Source organism: Capricornis sumatraensis, chromosome 3, assembly GCF_032405125.1.
Source record: "Capricornis sumatraensis isolate serow.1 chromosome 3, serow.2, whole genome shotgun sequence".
NCBI classification, from domain to species: Eukaryota; Metazoa; Chordata; class Mammalia; order Artiodactyla; family Bovidae; genus Capricornis; species Capricornis sumatraensis.
Genome location: NC_091071.1, coordinates 146,321,024 through 146,331,807, shown reverse-complemented (window position 1 = coordinate 146,331,807; position 10,784 = coordinate 146,321,024). Strand labels below are relative to the sequence as shown.

Sequence of the window (10,784 nt, the reverse complement as noted above, 5' to 3'; positions counted from 1 at the left end):
TTTCTCAACAGAAACTCTACAAACCAAAAAGGAATGGCATGATATATTTAGTGATGAAAGAGAAGAACCTACAACCAAGAATACCATCAAGACTCTCATTCACATTTGACAGAGAAATCAAAAGTTTTACATATAAGCAAAAGTTAAGAGAATTCAGTACCACCAAGCCAGTTTCACAAAAAATGCCAAAGGAATTTCTCTAGGCAGGAAACACAAGAGAAGGAAAAGATCTACACAAAATAAACCCAAAACAATTAAGAAAATGGTAATAGGATCATTTGTTGTGTAGTGGCTAAGTTGTGCTGACTCTTTTGTGATGCCATCAACTGCATACATATCAATAATTACCTTAAATGTAAATGGATTAAGTGCACAAACCAAAAGACACAGACTGGCTGGACAGATAAAAACATCTGCATGTATACACTTCCACTTACCAGATCACTTTACTTAACTCCCCAAACTGTATGTAATTATTTCATATTGTTAGGTTAATCATGCTTTCATTATGGCTTGCGACTGTAATGATTTTTATTTTTTGTCTATTGATTATGAGAAGTGATAAATGTCTTCTATTATAGTGATTTATGCTTAATATAATAATTGCATCACTATTTTGGTCAACTGAAAATAATGGAATTCTATATAATTCTATATCACTAAAACTACCATTTAATAGAAAAACTTATAATCATTTTTTAAAATCCAAATGCATATTAAAATTATCTTGGAATGTTCTGGAAAAAAAAATCCCAAGTATTGTTTTTTTGGTGGCTTTTTTTTCCTCCAAAGCTCCAGATGTGTTTCTAATGAGCAGCCATATCTAAAAACAACTGGACTATATGATGATCTTGTACTTTTATATAGTTTAACTTTTTCTATTTCATATTAAATACCACATTTCATTTAGCTTGTTTTCCAATTTCTCCTTTTTTAGTAATGTTCTTTCTCAAGTCTACCAAGCATAGTAGAAAAGCTTTTGTAAACATATATAGAGATATAAGCAATATGTATATTTTAGAAAACATGAAGTTTTGCCTAGCTAAATATGACATTTTTATTCTACTTGTTTGACTTGGTATGAATAGAAAGCTATATTTCTAATTTATAATCACTTAAATTTTTGATGTAGCTCCATGTATTTTGGCATCTATTATTAGTGCTAAAAGTCTAGAAAGTTTATTATCTTAGTGATTTAAAAAAAATTGAAACTGAAACTTCTTTTTATTTTAATGTTTTATTTTTACTTTATTTTACTTTATAATACTGTATTGGTTTTGCCATACATTGACATGAATCCACCACGGGTGTACATGCGTTCCCAAACATGAACCCCCTCCTACCTCCCTCCCCACAACAACCCTCCGGGTCATCCCTGTGCACCAGCCCCAAGCATGCTGTATCCTGCGTCAGACATAGACTGGTGATTTGATTCTTACATGATAGTATACATGTTTCAATGCCATTCTCCCAAATCAACCCACCTTCTCCCTCTCCCTCTGAGTCCAAAAGTCCGCTATACACATCTGTGTCTTTTTTGCTGTCTTGCATACAGGGTCATCATTGCCATCTTTCTAAATTCCATATATATGTGTTAGTATACTGTATTGGTGTTTTTCTTTCTGGCTTACTTCACTCTGTATAATCGGCTCCAGTTTCAGCCATCTCACAAGAACTGATTCAAATGTATTCTTTCTAACGGCTGAGTAATACTCCATTGTGTATATGTACCACTGCTTTCTTATCCATTCATCTGCCGATGGACATCTAGGTTGTTTCCATGTCCTGGCTATTATAAACAGTGCTGCGATGAACATTGGGGTACATGTGTCTCTTTCAATTCTGGTTTCCTCGGTGTGTATGCCCAGCAGTGGGATTGCTGGGTCATAAGGTAGTTCTATTTGCAATTTTTTAAGGAATCTCCACACTGTTCTCCATAGTGGCTGTACTAGTTTGCATTCCCACCAACAGTGTAGGAGGGTTCCCTTTTCTCCACACCCTCTCCAGCATTTATTGCTTGCAGATTTTTGGATCCCAGACATTCTGACTGGTGTGAAGTGGTACCTCATTGTGGTTTTGATTTGCATTTCTCTAATAATGAGTGATGTTGAGCATCTTTTCATGTGTTTGTTAGCCATCCGTATGTCTTTGGAGAAATGTCAATTTAGTTCTTTGGCCCATTTTTTGATTGGGTCGTTTATTTTTCTGGAATTGAGTTGCATAAGTTGCTTGTATATTTTTGAGATTAGTTGTTTGTCAGTTGTTTCATTTGCTATTATTTTCTCCCATTCAGAAGGCTGTCTTTTCACCTTGCTTATATTTTCCTTTGTTGTGCATAAGCTTTTGATTTTAATTAGATCCCATTTGTTTATTTTTGCTTTTATTTCCAGAATTCTGGGAGGTGGATCATAGAGGATCCTGCTGTGATTTATGTCGGAGAGTGTTTTGCCTATGTTCTCCTCTAGGAGTTTTATAGCTTCTGGTTTTACATTTAGATCTCTCCAACAAATTCTAACAGATACTCTCTAGACAGGAAACACAAAAAGGGTGTATAAACCCGAACCCAAAACAATAAAGTAAATGGTAACGGGATCATACTTATCAATAATTACCTTAAACATAAATGGTTTGATGCCCCAACCAAAAGACAAAGATTGGCCGAATGGATACAAAAACAAGACCCCTCTATATGCTGCTTACAAGAGACCCACCTCAAAACAAGGGACGCATACAGACTGAAAGTGAAGGGCTGGAAAAAGATATTCCACGCAAATAGAGACCAAAAGAAAGCAGGAGTGGCAATACTCATATCCGACAAAATAGACTTTAAAACAAAGGCTGTGAAAAGAGATAAAGAAGGCCACTACATAAAGATAATTTTTCAATCTTCTAACATTATTGAGGCTTTCAATGGCTAATTTTGCTAAGTCAAAGATCTCTCTTGGTAAATGTGACACTGCACTTGAAGATACGAGGGTCATTTTCAAATATCTTTTGATATTGATCTCTAACATAATTCCACAGTAATAAGAGAACAGATTCTGAATGATTTCAATACCTTTAGACCATGAAATTTCTGCACCTGGTCTTTTGTCTCTGGATATGTTCCAGTGTCTCCTAGTTTATAGCCTATGGAACTTGAATAGAATTTGTATCCTACTGTTGTGTGAAAATCACATAAATCTTAATTATGTCAAATTGGTTCATAATGCTTTTCAGGCCAACTATGTTCTTCTACTTCTCTGCACATTTATTCTATTAATTTCTGAGAGCTTGATATTGAAACTCCAACTAAAAATCTTAATTTACCTATTTAAACTGAACAATTTTAATACATAGTGAAACTGCATCTAACTTTGTTTTGTATTTTCCAAATCTCCTATAAACATATTATCATGTTTTCATAATTTAAAAAATAAAAAATATAAAAAACTATTACTACTTTATCTTTTGATAAGGGTTTTTTCAGCTTTTTTTTTTCCCTTTGGTATTTTGTAATTTTTGAAGGCACATGCTATGCTATGCTATGCTATGCTAAGTCGCTTCAGTCGTGTCCGACTCTGTGCAACCCCAGGCACATAGGTTACTGCAAATAGAGCCTGACATAAACAGTGTTTACAAACAGAGATGAACGCAGTTCTTCAGTCAGGTCCTTAATGTCAGTCTAATGTGTAAGTTTTGTTGTTGCTGTAGTCAACCTTCACTTCATCACAGAGATTTGAATTCCTCCAGTGGTGTACTGCTGCTTCCTGTATTGATTGTGAGGTCTGATATACCCAAGAGTGTTTCCCAGTATTTTTGCTTCACTGTGCCACACAGAGGGAGATTTCTCTCCATGGTCTTGCTCCACCTTCGGCAGTAGACAGTTGTATGCTGCATGTTACTTGATCCAAAGCTCATAGCTTTCCTGGTCCAGCCTCAGTCTTAGGCAAGCCTATACATATGTGCTCCAGGTTTTGGCTTTCTCAGAACTTCTGCCCTTCCACTTGATGGTAGCTAAATTACATTCTGTATCTTTGAGGACTATCACATAAGCAAGCTTCCTGCACATCTCCAGTGGCACAAACCTCTGCCTTTTATCAGCACAAGAATCGGGAAGTGAACTCATTTCTCATTCCTCTCTCAGGGTAAATAACTTACTTTGATCTGTCCCCCATTTACAGCCGACCTTTGCTTATGAAAGTATTCTCTAGTGGCTCAGATGGTAAAGAATCCCTGGGTCAGGAAGATCCCCTGGATAAGGAAATGGCTACTCATTCCAGTATTTTTGCCTGGAGAATTCCATGGACGGAGGAGCCTGGTGGGTTACAGTCTGCGGTCACCAAGAGTCAGACATGACTGAATGACTAACGCACTTTGAACTTAGTTTTGCCTGTGAAAAGGGGACAGGTGGTTTGCCTACCATTTCTCCAGCAGCAGATGGCTTTTGCTGCAATGAGATTTAAGTGTGGAAAGTAGATGGAGATTTTTGTCTATGCGCTGTTGAAGAGAGCTCTCTCAGATGTCCTGCCCAGCCCAAATCATTCTGGTGAGCACAGGATAGAAATCTATAGAAAAGATTGGTTGCTTCCCCTTGGATGTGGGACTCCTAGGGATTCTAGTCTGCCGTACTGGCCGACATTTGACCTTTAAGAACTCACTGAAGTTTTCATTCCTTACTTCTTCCCTACTTGTGCAGTTTTCATATTTTCGTTCCTTGCTCTTCTAAAGGTGATATCATTTGTATGCCTTGTCTCTCTTTGAAGGTTCTGTCACCTTTTGGAATTTAGTTCACCTGATTTCCTGTAACATGTGTTCTCTCGTGAGCAGACAAAATGCTATGATTTTGTAGTTTATCTCACTTGTTCTTATCATTAGTGACTTTGTCATGGGTTTTCTCTTTTTAAGGTAAAGGAGAACTTCTCAAAAAAATGTTTAAATCATGAAAGAGAGTCAGTTTTATAACCTCTTACAGTTTTAAATTTTAATTTTTTTTTTGCTTATCAAATGAGAAACTGTAGATTGATAGTTCCTCAATCTTTTAAAATCCTATTTTCTTTTTATAAACATATACAACTCATAAACTTTTATATTATGTTATTTGAAATTTTTTAAATGTTAATAACATAAGAAACAGTGTGTCAAGACAAGGAGACAAAACAGGTTTTTTTTTTTTAAATACTCATCCCAGTTTCCTAAAGGTGAGATAGCTTTTCCCTTGTTACATGAATTAAAGGGCAAGATGATAATAACTGCTATATTAACAAATAGATTAATCAATCAAATGTTCTCTATTAGGTTAAGCAGCATTAAAATATTTGGATATCAAATATTACAGATGTTAGGAGAGATAAAACTTTTAGTATATTCTGAGGTAAAAAATGTGGTTCTTTTTTCCCCAGAACGAATTCTCTATACTCCTCTGCACCTTCTTTCCCAAAACAAGCACACTCCTGCTCCTAGGTAATTACTGTACAATAGCTGAAAGAATCACATTTCTCTCAAATTCAATTCTAATTACTTTTTAAAATATGTTCTGGTTGTAACAATGTACTAGGTTTCCTGTTCTTTGTCCATTACCCAGAGTTGAGTCTCTTAGTCCCCAGCTACAGATTTGGTTCTGCTATCAGGTCAGAGACAAATATCTTTGCAGCCCAGCCCTGGCTTTACTTGCACAGGCAGTTCAGCATACACGGCTCTTACAACGTCGCTCTGCTCCTAAGTCCCAGTTCTGCTGCTGCTGCTAAGTCGCTTCAGTCGTGTCCGACTCTGTGCGACTCCATAGATGGCAGCCCACCAGGCTCTCTCATCCCTGGGATTCTCCAGGCAAGAACACTGGAGTGGGTTGCCATTTCCTTCTCCAATGCATGACAGTGAAAAGTGAATGTGAAATCACTCAGTCGTGTCCGACCCTCAGCGACTCCATGGACTGCAGCCTTCCAGGCTGCTCTGTCCATGGGATTTTCCAGGCAAGAGTACTGGAGTGGGGTGCCATTGCCTTCTCCAAAGTCCCAGTTCTAGCAAATGGGTATTTCTCAAGTGACTGGACACTTGTTCCTGTCTCTTGGCCTCTCTCTTCGTGACTCACTTTAAGCAAGTAAAGGACTGTAGTTCTTCTCATTATGTGACTCTGAACCTCCCCCTTTTTTGTCCCTATCTCAGCTTCGCGGTGCTGCTGATTCCTGCTATTATACCCACTCCTTAGCTTTTGTTGCATTGCCCCTAACCCTGAAATCATGATTACGTATTTTCTCTTTCTGTGTTCTTTCTACTTGCCTGAACTTCTTCAAGCAGCCTGCAGCAGTCAACCCATGCTATCCAGCCACCTCCATACAGTTTCCAGGATGGGCCCATCCCTACTCCCTAGGGAGGTCAAGTAGGGAGGCCATTGACTTTTTCCAGTGGCCTACCATGCTAAAGCCATTCATTAGCAATTTTACTGATAGTCACAGCTCATTTTATGTTAGGATTATAGGCATCATAACCTCAATGGACATGAGTTTGAGCAAACTCCAGGAGATAGTGAAGGACAGGAAAGTCTAGAGTGCTGCAGTCCATGGGGTCACAAAGAGTCGGACACAACTCAGTGACTAAACAACAGAAACAAAAAATAAACATTTTATCTATCTATCTGTCATCAGTAAAAAATCATCTCAGGCCTCAATCACCTGCCTGACCAAATGCCACAACTTGGTAGACTGCATTTCCTTCTCAGAAGTCAGGGGGCACATCTGCCTTTTGCTCTTTTTCTAGCCACACTTTTACACTTTTCATCTCATCTCTTTTCTTTTCAGGAGTGAAGTGTGCTGGGGTATAGAGGAAAAGATGGGAAGGAATGGAGAAGAGAAACCAAAGAGGAAAACTCCCAGCTTGCCATCAAATGAGAGCACTGGTCCTCCGCTGCACTGAGAGCCTACCACTCTTGCACTGTCATGACCATATTATGTGCAGAAGCACACATGCATACACAGGCACAGGGTGTTTAAGAGGTTTATAAGGATGTAAACTGGAGGGCAAGAGAAAGGAAAGCAAACCCGCATCGTGCCCTGGTTTGTCTTCACAGCTAACAGTACCATATGTTTATTATGGAGCATAATTGCTGGCTTTTTAGAAAACATGTACCTTAATTATAGTCCTTAGTAAATAAAAAAGATTTTGTATTCCCAAGAGGTATATTGAGTGACAAGCCCTAACATTTACACTATTAATCCAGGAAAGAAGTCTTTGCTTAAAAATAAGCAGAAAAGTGTAAAAATTAAATAATAATACATTTGAATTCTTCTTAAAAGTATATGCATTAACTATTGCTTCCTTTTCATAGCTAATAAAAGTCAGTAAGAAAACAAGATTTCCAGAATGGCCTAAGTTTATCACTAATTCTCTCTTGTTCTCCACATTATACACAAGCCAGGACCAAAAGGAGGGCCAAACGCTACTCCACAATCCTCACAGTAGTCCTTACTCATCACTGGGCTCAGTCACTAAGTCATGTTCAACTCCTTGAGACCCCACAGACTGTAGCCTAACAGGCTCCTCTGTGCATGAGATTTCCCAGCAAGAATACTGGAATGGGTTTCCACTTCCTCCTCCAAGGGATCCTCCTGACCTAGGATCAAACAGTCTCCTGCCTCTCCTGTGCTGGCCTGCGAATTCTTTACCACTGAGCCACCTGGGAAGCCTACAGGACCCTGCTCACTGTTCCAGAACAGAAATGTACTTCTGAACAATAAGACACTGAGAGCAACTTTGAAGTATCAGCACCTTCACATTCCTACTAAAAGTGGAACAGATATTATCCGTGACTCTCAACCAGTTACACAATCAAAATATCTGAAGCCAATATCCAAATACCTGAAGCTGAAACCAAGCATGACCCTGTGGGGCTCCTGGACACAACAGCCTTTCTGTATCTTCCATTTCTTTGATTACAGGAAATAGGCTTCTTTCAGCCTCCAAGATCTTCCTTTAGTACCAAGAAGCAGGTTCAAAAAGTTGCTAATTAGGGAAGGGAGAGGATGCTGAAAGACAATGGAGGAACAGTCAAAAGAAACAAAAATGCAGCCTTGGGGCAGGTTCTGGCTCCCTCTACATTCAGTTCAGCTCATTCGCTCAGTCGTGTCAGACTCTTTACAACCCCATGGACCGCAGCACGCCAGGCTTCCCTGTCCATCACCAATTCCCAGAGCCTACTCAAACTTATGTCCATAGAGTTTGTGATGCTATCCAACCATCTCATCCTCTGTCATCCTCTTCTCCTCCTGCCCTCAATCTTTCCCAGCATCTGGGTCTTTTCAAGTGAGTCAGTTCTTCGCATCAGGTGGCCAAAGTATTGAAGTTTCAACAGCAGTCCTTCCAATGAATATTCAGGACTGATTTCCTTTAGGATTTCCTTAAGGATTGATGCAAGAGTCTTCTCCAGCACCGCAGTTCAAAAACATCAATTTTTCAGCACTCTGCTTTCTTTATGGTCCAACTCTCACATGATACTGGAAAAACCATGGCTTTAACTAGACAGACCTTTGTTGGTAAAGTAATGTCTCTGCTTTTTAATATGCTGTCTAGGTTTGTCAGTATCTTTGAGCTGTTTTGCAGATACTGAAATCTCTACTAGGTGGGAGAACTTGACAGGTATTTTGATATAAAAAACAACCAGTATAAACTAAGAATCCCTACTTTTAAAAATTTATGAATTAACACTTGTGTGAATTAACATGCACTGGGGTCACTGCAGTGATAAAGAACCCATGCACCTAATGCAGGAGAGTCGAGAGACAAAGGCTCAATCCCTGGGTTGGGAAGATGCCTGGGTAGGAAATGGCAACCTACTCCAGTGTTCTTGCCTAGCAAATCCCACAGAGGAGCCTGGTGGGCTACAGTCCATGGGGTCACAAAGAGTTAGACACGACAAGTGTGCATGCACTAGCTCAAGTTTACATTTAAGCCCTGAATCGTCTAACTGGTAAATTAAATCATACCTCAGTTGTATGGCTACTTCTGCTCTATACAGAAATAAATTTTCAAAATCCTTTATTAATATCTTAGTTCTGTGGGGTGTGCTCACAGAAGGGGCCCTGAAGAAATGGCTCATCTGCTTATAACACAGCTGACAGGAATCTGGGTTCATTGTGACAAGGGGCACAAAATGTATGACCTTCCTATGAATAACTATCCAACATGTGTCCCCTTGTACCTCTACATGGCTGCTGGGCAGGACCAGTGGGACAGGACTCGATACTGGAAGAAAAGCTACAGTATTCAGGGGGAAGCTTGCCACCTAGAGTCTGTTTGGTTTTGGTGGGCCATAAGTGGTCCTATAAGGGCTTTGAACCTCTCTTTTCAAGGAGAGAGAAAAAAAATTAAAAATAGATTCCAACTATATGCCATTTTGGAAAAGGCAAAACTATGTGGACAGTAAAAAGATTAACAGTAGCCAGAGGTTCATGGGGAGAGGAATACAGAGTACAGAATTTTTTATGAGCAGTGAAAATATTTTAAATGACATTATAATGATGGATACATGTCATTATATCCATCTCGACACAGGGATTGAACCCAGGTCTCCTGCATTGCAGGCAGATTCTTTATCATCAGAGCCATCAGGGAAGGCTATATGTCATTATACTTCTGTCCAAATACATGGAATGTACAACACTATTCACTTCATTAAAGTGGACCCTGAGATGAACTGGGCACCTTGGTGATTATAATGTGTCAATGCAGTTCATTTTTGGCTTTTTAAAAAAGGTACCACTTTGCTGATAATGGCTATATATGTAACGGGAGGGGGTATATGGGGGAATTTCTGTACTTTCTTATCAAATTTGTTGTATACCTAAGACTCTTTAAAAAAAAAAAAGGTTTCAAAAAAATTAACACTCAAGGTATGTTTTTGGTGAAACTTTTGTTTCATTTTTATATATGTTTCAGTTCAGTTAAGTTCAGTTCAGTTGTTCAGTCATCTCTGACTCTTTGTGACCCCATGAATCACAGCACACCTGGCCTCCCTGTCCATCACCAACTCCCGGAGTTCACTCAGACTCATGTCCATCGAGTCGGTGATGCCAGACAGCCATCTCATCCTTGGTTGTCCCCTTCTCCTCCTGCCCCCAATCCCTCCCAGCATCAGGGTCTTTTCCAATGAGTCAACTCTTCGCATGAGGTGGCCAAAGTATTGGAGTTTCAGCTTCAGCATCAGTCCTTCCAATGAACACCCAGGACTGATCTTCTTTAGAATGGTCCAGTTGGATCTCCTTGCTGTCCAAGGGATTCTAAACAGTCTTCTCCAACACCACAGTTCAAAAAAAGCATCAATTCTTCAGCGCTCAGCTTTCTTTATAGTCCAACTCTCACATCCATATATGACCACTAGAAAAACCATAGCCTTGACTAGACAGACCTTTGTTGGCAAAGTAACATCTCTGCTTTTTAATATGCTGTCTGGGTTGGTCATAACTTTCCTTCCAAGGAGTAAGTGTCTTTTAATTTAATGGTCCAATCACCATCTACAGTGATTTTGGAGCCCAATATGGCTTCCCTGGTGGCTCAGTGGGAAGGAATCTGCCTGCCAAGCAGGAAACACGGTTTCTATCCCTGGGTTCGGAAGATACCCAGGAGAAGGAAGCAGCAACTCACTATAGTATTCTTGCCTGGGAAATCCCATGGACAGAGGAGCCTGGCAAGCTATATTCCTTGGTGTCGCAATAGAGTTGGACATGACTTATTGACTAAATGACAACAATGCATTATGTATGTGTGTTTGTTGAACTGTGATGGAAAATAAATTTTTTAGATCAAAAAAGTTTACA

General features: G+C 39.3%; 1 non-coding gene across 1 annotated transcript; it reads left to right on the top strand.

The window, feature by feature from the left end:
- Window positions 1–9,027: 9,027 nt before the first annotated feature.
- LOC138077326 (small nucleolar RNA SNORA11) lies at window positions 9,028–9,157 on the top strand. Its single transcript, XR_011144774.1, has one exon. It is a non-coding gene; the product is annotated as a small nucleolar RNA SNORA11 (small nucleolar RNA).
- Window positions 9,158–10,784: the final 1,627 nt, after the last annotated feature.